This window comes from Rhinopithecus roxellana, chromosome 8, assembly GCF_007565055.1.
Source record: "Rhinopithecus roxellana isolate Shanxi Qingling chromosome 8, ASM756505v1, whole genome shotgun sequence".
Taxonomy (NCBI): Eukaryota; Metazoa; Chordata; class Mammalia; order Primates; family Cercopithecidae; genus Rhinopithecus; species Rhinopithecus roxellana.
The window spans coordinates 77,640,409-77,653,360 of record NC_044556.1 but is presented as its reverse complement, the minus strand read 5'-3'; positions in this window follow the sequence as shown (position 1 = coordinate 77,653,360).

Here is a 12,952-nt window from a genome sequence, read left to right as displayed (position 1 = left end):
TATTGGAATCCAATGGCCTGGAAACTTCTTTCTTCTTCCTCAAAGAGGGCTTCTTAGGCAAATCACCTGAGGTCCAGGAGTTCAAGACCAGCCTGGCTAACATGACAAAATTCCATCTCCACTAAAGATACAAAAAGCCGGGCATGGTGGTGAGCGCCTGTAATCCCAGCTACTCGGGAGGCTGAGGCAGAAGAATCGCTTGAACCCAGGAGGCAGAGGTTGCAGTGAGCTGAGATGGTGCCACTGCACTCCAGCCTGGGCAACAAAGTGAGGCTCTGTCTCAAAAAAAAAAAAAAAAAAAAGGAGGGCTTCTAAGGTTGAGTAGATTCCCTCAACCACCTGGTGGAATTTATTTGTGATGTGTTGGCCGGAGGTGGAGAGAACCCAAAGGGACATGTATTTATTTAAAATTTTTATATGCCAGCTATCTAACCTGCGTCCCTAAATCTGAAAATAGTTGCTCCACCCAAGGTTTTCTTGTGATTTTGGTGCCAGGAGCATTGGTGGTAGGTTATGAGGTTTGACTTGGTTTTTGAGGCCTGGAGTTGCTAGGTCCAGAATCTCCGCTCTGAGTGCTCATTTAGAGTGAAATGAGAATGGCCATAGGTTTTCCTTCTTGCTTTAAATGGGGGAGAGGGAACATTTCCCCTTTGGCCATCTTGATAACCTAATCCCGTGAAATGAGTATTATTCTGCCCAAGGCCACACAACTGGTAACAAACGTGGCAGGATTTAGACCCTGGTCCTCAAGGAAGAGAATGAAGGACAATAGACCTGGATCCCCTTCCCTGAGGGAAACCCCTTCTGCCAGCCAGTTTAGGGCCCTGGATGGATTCCAGCTATGCTGGGGAGCCAGCCTTCCCCTCAGGCCTTCAGGAGGATAGTGCCTCCCCTGTGTATCCAGGGCATGCTGAGGATGGAGAAGGACTTACCCCCAGTGGCTGCCCACTTTTCTACTTCCACTGATCCTTTGATTTTTTTTCTAGTGTGAGTTACGGATGTCTCCATCCCTCCATGGAGCTCTTTATCTCCTTTGTGACTGGAGAGGATCCATCTTACACAGGAAACCAATGTATCTGTCCCAAATTTGGAGGGCCACAGGAGATGGTGGCCGGTTTGGCATTCCTCCCTCCACCAGCCTCCCCTTTTGCTGTGGGTTATCTGTGCAAATAGGATGAGGCCCAGAGATAGTTGCCCTGATTTGCTATTTCCTTTCCCCTCTGAAATCTGCTTCTATTCCTGGGGGCTCATCCAGACGATTACGATTCTGTAAAGGAAGCATGGGTAACATAAGAGCAAGCACAGGGCCTAGGGTTGGGGGACCTGAGTTTGAGTCCTGACTCTGACACTAACCAGTTCTGTGGCCTTCTACTGATTACTTCATTCTACAAATACTGGTGCCCACTAGGTGCTGAGCCTGAGGATACAGTGGTGACAAGATCCCTGGCTTTGGAGTGTTCTGACTCTAGTGAGAAATAAACAAGTAAATCCTGTACAGAGGGAGAAGGGTCTATGATGGATGAAGAACAGATTGCCTTTTTTTTTTTTTTTTTTTTTTGAGATGGAGTTTTGCTTTTGTTGCCCAGGCTGGAGTGCTATGATATGATCTCAGTTTGCCGCAACCTCCGCCTCCTGGGTTAAAGTGATTCTTCTGCCTCAGCCTCCTGAGTAGCTGGGATTACAGGCATGTGCCACCATGCCTGGCTAATTTTGTAATTTTAGTAGAGACGGAGTTTCTCCACGTTGGTCAGGCTGGTCTCAAACTCCTGACCTCAAGTGATCTGCCCGCCTTGGCCTCCCAAAGTGTTGGGATTACAGGCATGAGCCACTGCACCCAGCTCAGATTACCTTTAAGATATATATCCCAGGTGGGAGGAGGCTGGTCAGGGGTAGGTTCCTAAAGCCAGGGCTTTTTAAGTTGAGACCTGAAGGACAAGGGGCAATTGGCCAGCTGAATCAACATTTCTTCATAAGATGAAAGAATTACACAGATGAGCCTAATACTTATTTTAAGGCTAAATCTAGCTATACTCCTGTAATTTTTTCCAGCACACAACACCCAGTGTGCTGTGAGTCACCCAAAAGGTGCTCCATAGATGCTTATGAACTGAAGGAATGGATGTGCGATGGAATCCAAAGATGAAACTAAAAACACCTACATGTGATTGGGCCCACTCCATTACCAGCTATCTGGCCATGGTCGGAGGGGAGTCATCTGCAACCTCTTCTTGGACTTTCTCACCCCTGCTCCAGCTTCCTTTGACTACAATCTGAATTCCCATCTAGGTGAGGAACCATGGGTGACCAAAGATCACAGCAGGCAGGCAAGGAAGACACAGCCAGAACAGCATGTGACTCGGAAATGATCTAAGCTGCTAAAACTCAGATCTCAAATTCCTTAAAGGAGGTCTGGTTGGTGGGAGAGCGAGAGTGCCTGACAGGGAATCCGTGTTGGTCAGGGACTCTGCCACCAGCAGTCTTGGGGAATTCCTGGGTCATGTGGTCGGATGTGTGGATGTGCTGAGATATCTGGGCTGAGCTAAGCTACTCTCAATCCTGCCTGCCCCACTGTTGACTCCTGGAAGGGAAATGCCTACCCCCCAACCCCAAGTCCCATGGCTGATCCATGTGTGAGGGGGTCATGGGAGAAAGCTGTTTATTGGATCTACTATGTGCTGTGCTGGGGAAACAAGTGGGAACAAATGTCTGTCCTTGTCCTTAAACACTTCACAATCTGTGTGTGTGTCTGTAGGGGAGTAAGGGTGGGTCCAGACTGGTAAAAGGGGATTTGAAAGCAGCTCAGAGTGTGGACTGCTATGATGTGTCCTGGTGGGAGCAGGGTGCAGGCAGGAACACAGGTGAGAGGCACCAAGGCCATGCTATGGGGGTCAGGTGAGGGTTGGGAGCAGGTAAGGCAGATCTCAGATAACCTGTAAGATGAGTCTTGAGCCCTGAGGATGAATTACAGCCTGTAGTATTCCCCACCTCCCCACCAAGAGAGGGATGCAAATCCTGTTAGTCGCTGGTAAATTGGGAAGCCTAGCTCAAAGCTGCCCTCTTCTGACCAATCTAAGCCTAGCATGTTTTATGGGATGCCCAAAGCTGTGACCACAAGCAGAAGTCGGTTTAGGCCATGTGTTCCTCCAGTAAGCCACTCATTTGTTCATTCATTCATTCATTCAACAAATATGGACTGAGTAATTATAATAACAGCTATAAAAATATCTAACATTTATTAAGCCAGCCCTGGTTCTAAATTCTAAATTCTAGTACGTCTTGCCGGAATTTTGGAGAATTTTGTGCCACAAACACTGAAGACAGCCCTCAAGCTCTCAATTACCCTGAGAAACCGAATGTTATTCACAGACCAGGCCTGGGAGGGGATGTGACTGAAGGAGAAGCTAGCTCTTCTCCCCAGGCCAAAGAGCTTGCCCTGTCTCCCGCCTGGAGTGGGAGGGAGAGCACATGCAGAGAGACAGGAGGCAGGTGTGCCGGGGTCCAGTTCCACTTCCACCACCAACCCATGCCACGCCGCAGCCAAGGACTTTCTCTTTTACGGGTGGTTCCTTATCTGTAAAAGAAGATTTGGATAAACCAACTCTCGGTTTCATTTCAAATCTGCTGTAACTTCTCTGCAATATCTAAGCAGGGACAAATGAGAAATCTCAGCCACTCACTTTCTTTTGCCACCTGGTAACTGATTTCCTCAGTACTGGACATTTAGGAGCCCCATTCCATCTCGCATCTCCAGGCTGGCATAATGTTTTTGGCTCAAGAATCTGGCATCCTGGGCTTCAGGCTCTGCTGTAACTGTGACTATAACTCCTGTCTCCACCACTTCATGTATAAATAAGAACTATTCTTTTATGCAGCTAACATACTGTGTGCCAGCCACTGTTCCCTAGGTTTCCTGTATTAATGAATTCAATCCTTTCTACAACTCTATGAAGTAGGGACTAGCCTATGATATCCTCGTTGGATGTGAGGAAGGTAAGACACAGAGCAATTAAGGGCCTATGCAGGGTCACAGAGCTGTCAAGTGGTGAAGCCAGATTGCCTGGGGACCAATCTGGCCCCAGAAACAACACTGTTAGCCACCATACTTTGGTTTAGAGAGGATTCCTGCCTTGCCCAGAGTCTCAAGTACACTAAACTGCTCTGTGTCGTAGTTTCCTCATCTGAAATGACTACCTCCTGGGTTTGCTGTGGGATGAAATTAGAAGTGAAGTCATCAGATTGATAGTTTCCCATCAGTCTGCCTGGGGCTTTGCTGGGCTCTGGTCCTCCCAAGTTCCCTCCGCCAATTTTGGCAGAGACACAAGAGTGTGTATGCCCGCCTAGTGTGTGTGTGACAGCGAGGGGTTATCAGAGTGCCCTGAGCTCTAGCTGATCTGATTTGGGACAGAAGACAGTTAAGCTCAGAGCTAGGAAGCAGTCACTGAAACAGCCCAGGGCTGGAGCTTTATGTTAAGGGAGGGAGGAAGGAGCTGACGACCTGAGAGAGAAAAGAAAAGGACCTCTTAACAACTCTTAGTGCTAGATTTGAACACCTGAAGGAAGTTGTTCTGAGAGTTGGGAGGTGGAGTGGGTGGATATATGTGTAGATTTAAAGTCTGGAGGGACCGGGCACGATGGCTCATGCCTGTAATCCCAGCACTTTGGGAGGCCAAGGTGGGCGGCTCACCTGAGGTCAGGAGTTCGAGAGCAGCCTGGCCAAAATGGTGAAACCCTGTCTCTGCTAAAAAACCAAAAATTAGCCAGCCACCTGTAATCCCAGCTACTTGGGAGGCTGAGGCAGGAGAATTGCTTGAACCTGGGAGGCAGAGGTTGCAGTGAGCCGAGACCGCGCCATTGCACTCCAGCCTGGGCAACAAGAGCGAAAGTCCGTCTCAATAAATAAATAAAGTCTAGAACTTCCAGTCAATGTTTTAGAAAGCGTCTCCTTACCCCATTGTTAGTAGCAAAACCAGAGATTTTTCTCTTTTTCTGCCCTTCACTCCTGTGTCCTTTTCCCAGTCACGGAGGATGTATCACTTCCATTGCTGTGGAGTTGGGAAGTGTGGGTGCTGGGGAGTGGACAGGGGGAAGCTATGCTAGCGACTGGGGAAAATTTTCATGGGATTCCTCCATGGGTCTTCAAGTACTTTCTACTAACTCGCTCTATTACATTGTAGTCACCTGAGATCCTTTGTGAGTAAAGGATGAGTAAAGAAAAATAACCGCCCATCTTCACAGTCCACCCTTTCACACTCACTATTTTATTGATTCTTCACTGACCCTGTGAAGTCGGGGCTTCTGGTTAGATGTTGGGGTACAGAGGCTGTTGATATAGATGTGGCAGGAGGTACAATGAGCCTGGGAATGGAAGTCAGGAGATGAGGTGCTACACCCAACTCTGCTGCTTGCTGGCCACATGACCTGGGACAGGTGACTCAGTCTCCCAGCCCTTAGTTCCTATTTGTTCAAAGAAGACCCCAAACTTGGAGATACTTTGTAAGCTGTTAAAGGCTCCCCGGGGGTTTATGGCGGTGGATACTAGGTCACTTCACACTCCATTTAAATGCTGCTCCCTATGAAGGGGCTGAGGGTCTTCCTCCTGGCCCTGCCTCCACTCGGAATGACCAGGCAGGGCAGGGCATGGAAAGTGTGCCCAGGAGGGAGGTGGGAGAAAGGTGTGTCCATTTGCCACCCCCCTGCCCTGTGCCTGGCTCCCACTGGCAACCTGAGCCCTTGGCCTCCCAAGCCGATTCTGGAATGTAAACCCCAAGCAAAGCACATTCTTTAGCTGGGTCACCAGCTCCTGGCCCTTGGTAAGGCATGGCAAGAGCCAGCATTTCTCTTGGCCCCAAATAACACTAGCACAATCTGGTACTGAGGGGCTATTATTACCAGGCTGGGTTAATCAGCTGGTTCTCACCCACAACTCATGAAAAGCTCAGGTCTGACCTAGGACCCCTGAGAGTGCCCACAGTCAATCCCTAAGCAGGGGGAGTTGAAATATTGCTTATTTCCTGGATCTGGTTCCTTGTGTCATTTGTAGGCCATCGAGGAACTCAGAGGGAAAGGGAGCACCCTAAAGAGTCCCTCAATGCTGGTGCTGCCTCTGGGCTCTTTGATTTCTGGCTTTTATTCAACTCAGTTGTTTGCTACATAATTAGATATCACATGCCAGGCACTCTGTGTGATGCCCGGGGCCTATAAGAGTTAATAATATCATTACAGTCCTGAGAAGTACCTTAAAAGTTTTGTGTGCATGGGGATGAGGTGGGGTGGGGAGACAGTGGCTTGGATTCGCCAGGTACACCATTGAGGGGGCATTTTGGGCAGAGGGGACAGGCTGTTCAGGACAAGGAGTCGAGGAACAGCTGGACGCATTCAGGGAGCACTGGGCAGAGGTAAGAAGGGGAGGTGGGAAGGGTGGGACTTCATGAGGATCCTTAGAAGGAGGCTGCTTATGCTCCACAAGGATATGGTCAGATCTGTAGACAAGAACAGAGGGAGTCTAGCAGCCATGTGGAGGGGGTCTGGTGGGGAGCCTGAAGGTAGGGGATGGAGTTGGGAGGCTACTGAAACTGTCCTCACAAGGGATGGTGACGGTCTGGACTAAGCTAGTGGCTGTGTGAGGGAGAGAGGAGTGAAGATAACGAGGTCACCTGCCACCCAGGGTTGAGCTGGCTGCCCCGAGGCACTGGGAGCAAAGGTTTGGGGTGGAGTAAGATGAAGTTGGAAGGGAAGCTCCAGTCCAGTCTCCTTCTACAGATGGGCCCATCAGATCTGGAACAGGGAGCCTGGGAAAGGGATTTGTAAATTACTATTCCCTTACAAATGTTTGGTGTTGAGACTATGAATTGCTAGGCTGTGATTAGGACCAAGGCCCATTGTCTGTTGAATGGCAGGCAGAGTGCCCCAAGGTTCTGTGTCATCCTTCAGGTAAGGAAGGCAGGGTGGGCCACCTTGAGATAGTGCATGGGGCCATGGGGGTTCCCAGCCCTGCTGGCACAGCCATGTGCTCCCTTCCAAGGCTGAGCAGGGGAGGAGCCCCGACAGCCCATTGAGAAACCAAGCAGAGCAGAAGGCCAGCAGCTGGCAGCCTGGAGCTCCTTCCTGTCCCACTGTCCATGCTGCAGGCACGCTGAAGGGAAGAGGATAGATTTCTCCCCAAACACCTAGAAACCCATCAACTCTGAAATGTCACCTCAGGCACCAAGTGTTCAGATGAGTCTCTGGCCTCCAGCTCTCATCCCATGGACCCTCCTAGTCATCTGTTACCTTTTTGGAGGGGGGCAGTGGCTGAAGGATTATGCATGAAAAAAAGAAACTGTCTCAAGAGCCAGGAGAGTCCAGTTTGGCTAAATTAGGAACTGGGACTTCCCCTCACCAGGATCTTTCCCAGTTCTTCCCCTCAGGGAGCCATCCAGTCATTTACTCAACACAGGTATATCAAGTGCTGGTTCTTGGGAAGCTTCTCAGGAAGCTAAGCATGTGAGAGTAAGTGAGGAAGACTGGGTTCCCTGCTTCATGGAGCTCAGGAGCTCTTGTGGAAGTCACAGGACTTCTTGGGTCTCCATTTCCTCACCTGTAAAACACCTCACCATCTTTAGAAGGGTGCAAAAGATTCCCCTAGCCACGATGGCAAACTGCAGTTTGGGGTTCCGGAGGGAGTGGTGAGGCCTGGGTAACGTTGCAGCCACTCACCCCCTAATTAAAGGACTCCAAGCATGGATGCCTGCTCAGAATGTGAGTCTGGGAATGTGAGTGTGTGAGTGTAAGAGCAAAAGTATGTGCATGAACATGTGTGTGGAAGGGCATTTGGGTGTGTATATGATGGTGTAAGAGTGTAAGGTGTGTTATTTGATGCTTTCAAATGAGGATAAGTGTGTGAGGCATGTGTGGATTTGAGGGGTAAAAGTACAAGGTGAGTGTGAAGCATGAATGTGAGGTGTGTGTGTGAGCATGAATCATCCTGTGAATGTAAATATGTGAGTGTTTACATAAGGTGAGTGTGTAAGAGTGGGCGGTTTGTGGGATAAGCGTGTGTGAGTGTATTTGTGGGATGTGTGAGAGCGTGTATGTGACATGAGTGAATGTGCAGGCATGAGAGTAAGAAAGAAGGGGGAGAGTGTGGAGAGAGAGTGTGTGTGTGTGTGTGTGTGTGTTGGGGCAGGCGGGTCCAGAGTGTGCTGGCTGGAGTTGCGGGAAGCTCATCTGGTATGAAATAGCAGCTGTACAGGATCTGCAAAGAGCTCACTCTTGGAAAGAAGTACACTTTGCCCTCTGTGCTGTGATGGTGGGTTCTTGGTGCTCTGCTTTATGGATTCAGGAACAGGGCTTCTCCCCCTTCTTTGAGCCAAGTACCTGCCTGGGGAGCTCAAAATGAACTGGAAATATTTGGGAAACAGCCCACAATTAAACCATTAAAATAAAAAGGATCATACCATGGGGGAACACGCAAACTCTAAAGACATTTTGCAGCTAACTGGCCCTTCCCCTTCCCCCAGGGATTGTCTCTCCCTCCTCTGTCACCACTTGCCCTGTGGGTAGAGAGGGGTGAGGTCTGAGAGGAACAGCCAGAACAGCTCCATCACACTTAGGTTGACCTGCCCCAAACCCTTCCTCTTGAGGCATTAACTCCCCAACTTAAGGTTTGCACAGACTCCAACGTGCCTTCTGAAGTCTTCACACCACTCCCCAAAAGGCCCCTTTGCTCAGTGTGCTTGGCACCTCAACTCTCCCTTCCCTGCAGGCTCACTTATAACAGTGGGCTCCTGTAGGGAGCCTTCCCAGAGGTTCTCAGTCCCTAGGGGGCTCTTGCTTTTCCCGTATTGCTCATCGATCCGTTACATTGAGTTTTGAGTTGAATGACACCCCCCTTAACCCCTAGTACCTGTGAATGTGACTTTATTTGGAAACAGGGTCTTTGCAGACATAGTCGAGTTCAAATGAGGTCATACTGGGTTAGGATAGGCCTTAATCCAATGACTGTTGTCCTTATACGGTCATGTGAAGATGGAGGAAGAGATTGGAGTTATGCTGCCATAAGCCAAGCAACACCAAAGATTACCAGCAAACACCAGGAGCTAGGAGGAAGCACAGAAGAATCCTGCCCTCCCCACCCCCACCCTGAGAGCCTTCCAAGAGAACACAGCTCTTCTGACATCTTGGCTTCAGACTTCTAGCCTCCAGAATTGTGACACAATCCGTTTCTGTTTTAAGCCACCTAATTGTGGTGTTTTTGTCAGAGCAGCCCTAGGGAACTAATACATATGGTCATTTTGATCTGCCCAGCTTGCCTGGGTCCTTCTGTGTGCCCTCCTCGTCAGCGTTTGCCTGAATCCTGCCTTGTGTTGTACTTTTGCTGGTGTTTTATCCTGACATGAAGCTCCTGCCCTTACTCATGTTTGATCTCACTCAAACTACAACTTGAGTTCTCTCTCAAGCTGGAGTCCTTTGGCTCAAAGCTTTGGGCATGGTCTGTAGGTCACATGGCGGCATGGATGGATACACTGATTCCCTTGCTATTCCCCTTACCATAGAGCTTAGAGACAGTAGCAGGTGAGGGGAGAGGGAAACTGTACACCAAGCTGGGTTAGATTTTCGTTCTTATCACTTATTAGCTGTGCCACCTAGGTTAGTCACATGGTTCCCAGTTCTCAGTTTCTTCTTCTGTAAAATGGGGATTGGAAAAGGCTAACTGTACCCTACCTCCCATGCAGGAGCTTTGCAAGTCATAAAGTCCAGTGCAAATGCAAGAGATTGTTAGAAAACAATCCTGGGGAAAGGGAAGTGATGGAGGGCGTGGACTAGTCCACTCTCCTGCAGTTCTGGAGCCTCCTGGCCCTCTCTGATTGCCCAGTAGATGGGCCTTCCGCAAGAGAAGGCCTAAAAAGCTTGGTCTGCATATTGTCCTAGGACTCCAACCGCAGCTGGGGTTCCTTCTGATTTTTTTTTTTTTTTTTTTTTTTTTTTTTTAGATGGAGTTTCACTCTTGTCATCCAGGCTGGAGTGCAGGGGCATTATCTCAGCTCACTGCAACCTCTGCTTCCCAGGTTCACGTGATTCTACTGCCTCAGCCTCCTGAGTAGCTGGGACTACAGGTGCCGGCTACCATGCCCGGCTAATTTTTTTGTATTTTTTAGTAGAGACAAGGTTTCACCAGACGAGGTTGGCCAGGCTGGTCTCGAACTCCTGACCTCAGGTGATCCACCTGCCTTGGCCTCCCAAAGTGCTAGTATTACAAGCGTGAGCAACCATGCCCAGCCGTTCCTTCTGATCTTAGATGATGCCTTAGTGATTTCACTTACTTTCTATTCCTTAGAAAAGAACTTGGAATATCCCATGCTAGAGAGGCACAGTTCTGATCACACTGCTCTTACACTTAAAACCCTTAATTTACTTCTAACTTCCCACATGCATAAACTCCGACTCCTTAACAAGGCATGTAGTAAGGCCTTTCTTGGTCTGCCTGACTGCATTTTGAGCCCCATCTTCCCACATCCCCCCTCTACATTCTCCACTACATGTTTTCCCCCAAATAAGCCAAACCCTTTCCCTCAGTGGGCTTGAGAACACCTCTACTTCTCCTTCAACAGCAATGAAATAATAATGCAGCTACTCACTGAACACACATACATAACTTTACATATAGCAGGTAGCTCTTAGCCTCATAAGTGAGGCCTTATTTTGCACATTTTACAAATAAGAAAACTGGGACTCAGGTTAAGTAATGCACCCAAGATCAATTAGTATATGACAATCATGATTTGAAGCCATCTTTCTTGCTGCAAAGCCTGTGCTCATCCTCCTCTGCCTGGCTGGTCTTCCTCTTCTTTCTTTTTTCTTTCTTTTCTTTCTTTCTTTTTTTTTTTTTTTTTTTTGAGATGGAGTTTCTTGTTGCCCAGGCTGGAGTGCAATGATGCGATCTCGGCTCACTGCAATCTCCACTTCCCGGGTTTAAGTGATTCTCCTGCCTCAGCCTCCCAAGTAGCTGGGATTACAGGCATGCACCACCACGCCTGGCTAATTTTGTATTTTCAGTAGAGATACGGTTTCTCCATGTTTTCAGGTTGGTCTCAAACTCCTGACCTCAGGTGATCCGCCCACCTTGGCCTCCCAAAGTGCTGGGATTACATGCGTGGGCCCCGCACCTGGCCTCCCTCTTCTTTCAAAGTGCAGTTTGAGATTTATTTCCTGGAAACCTGCACTGAACTCTTCAATTCATCTCAGCTATCTGCAACCACTGTGAGTGGGGTGCCTCTGAGTTGCAATAGCAAAGGCTGACACTGATCAAACAGTAAAGGCAGTCATGGTCCCCTGTAGTCCTCCCAAGACTGTAACTGCTTTAGGGCAGGAATCCAGCACCATGCCAGGCACAGAATAGGTGTTAAATGTTAAATAATGGAATGAAAAAGTTAGAAGGGAACTTTCCTGGGGGTACACATTTAGGAATAATCTATGCCCATTTCACTTTAGGAACCCCTTCTCACCCATTCCTTGCTAATACTCACACTCATTCCTTAAGAAATAGTCTCCATCCCTCTAGATTTTGAGACATTTTCAACTTCCTACATAGTATAGCACAGTTGATTTTCTTTCCTTTCCTGTGCTATTTCATGTGAGGCTATGCAGTGCTGTGGTCACAAGTTTTGGAATCAGACCTGGTTCAGTTGCTTACGAGCTTGTGACCCTAGAGTCCTAGTTTTCTTAACTGCAAAATGGGAGGATACTACCTACCTCATGGAGTTGATCTGAGGATTGAAGGAAGTGCCTTACCACCTGTGAGACAGCATTATGGGATTGCCGTTGTGTATATTGGGAAATGAAGACAGGAAATGTGAGGAGCCTTCCCACAGTGGAAAGGGAATGGGAAAGCCTATGGGGGTGGGGGAGCGAGGCCTGGGCCAGGCCATCTTACCCCAGATCCTGTGCTGCCTCTGTAGCACCATGAGGTACAGGACCACATGGCTTAACAGACATTCAGTATTTCCCTCATTCCTCAGTGAGGCACCGCTAAAGTCTTTCCAGAATGGACTTCCAAGGGGTGAGTCCTTAGCAGATGCCAGCTCCAGCCCTGAGTTACCCTCACAGATTCCAGTGGCTAATTCAACCTTTTAGAGCTCTCTGTACTCCCAAGGTTCTGTCTGACCATTTAAAAATGGTTCACTGTCTGGGAATGGTGGCTGAGGCTTGTAATCTAGCACTTTGGGAGGCCAAGGCAGGAGGATCACTTGAGTCTAGGGCCAGTTACTTGGGAGGCTGGGGTGGGAGGATTGCTTGAGCTCAGGTGGAGGGTGCAGTGAACCCTGGTCGCACCACTGCACTCCAGCCTGGACAATAGAGCAAGACCCTGTCTCAAAAAAAAGCTCAGCCCTATCCATGCATATAGGACCACTTTGTGTGCCTGGAAATGCCCCCTCCCATAAGGCTTGGGTTTCTCTTGGAAGGGGTGGAAGCACCCCTGTTGCTAAACACCTTCCTTGGGTAGGGGATTGAGGAGACAGGATGCCTTTGGAAGAGCATCCCCTAACGCACAGTGCCATCATCGCTCATAGTATCTGCAGCTCCTCCAGCTCCTGTTTCTATCAATTACTTCAGGGGCTCAACTCAAATATAGGGATCCAGAAGCAGCAGGGGAGGCCTCTCTGCAGTCTCCTCACTAGGGGGCAGCAGCAGCTACCGGAGGCCTCCCAGCCCGGGGAGGGGAAGGGAAATGCTGAGCCAGCAGGTGGCAGTGCCCTTCTTGGACAGAAGTAAGGAAAAAGTCCAAGTACCCAGAGAAAGGGAGGGGAAAAAATCCGTATCCTGTAAAGACCCAGGTTCCACTTGTCCTTGAAGATTGAGCTGAAGGTGTCATACTCCCTCCCTCCAGGAGGCTCCCTAGACCCCTCAGATCCAGATAGGTGATCCTCCTCTGTTCCTGCCTCCTGGAGAAAGAATTACACTATCACCTGATGAG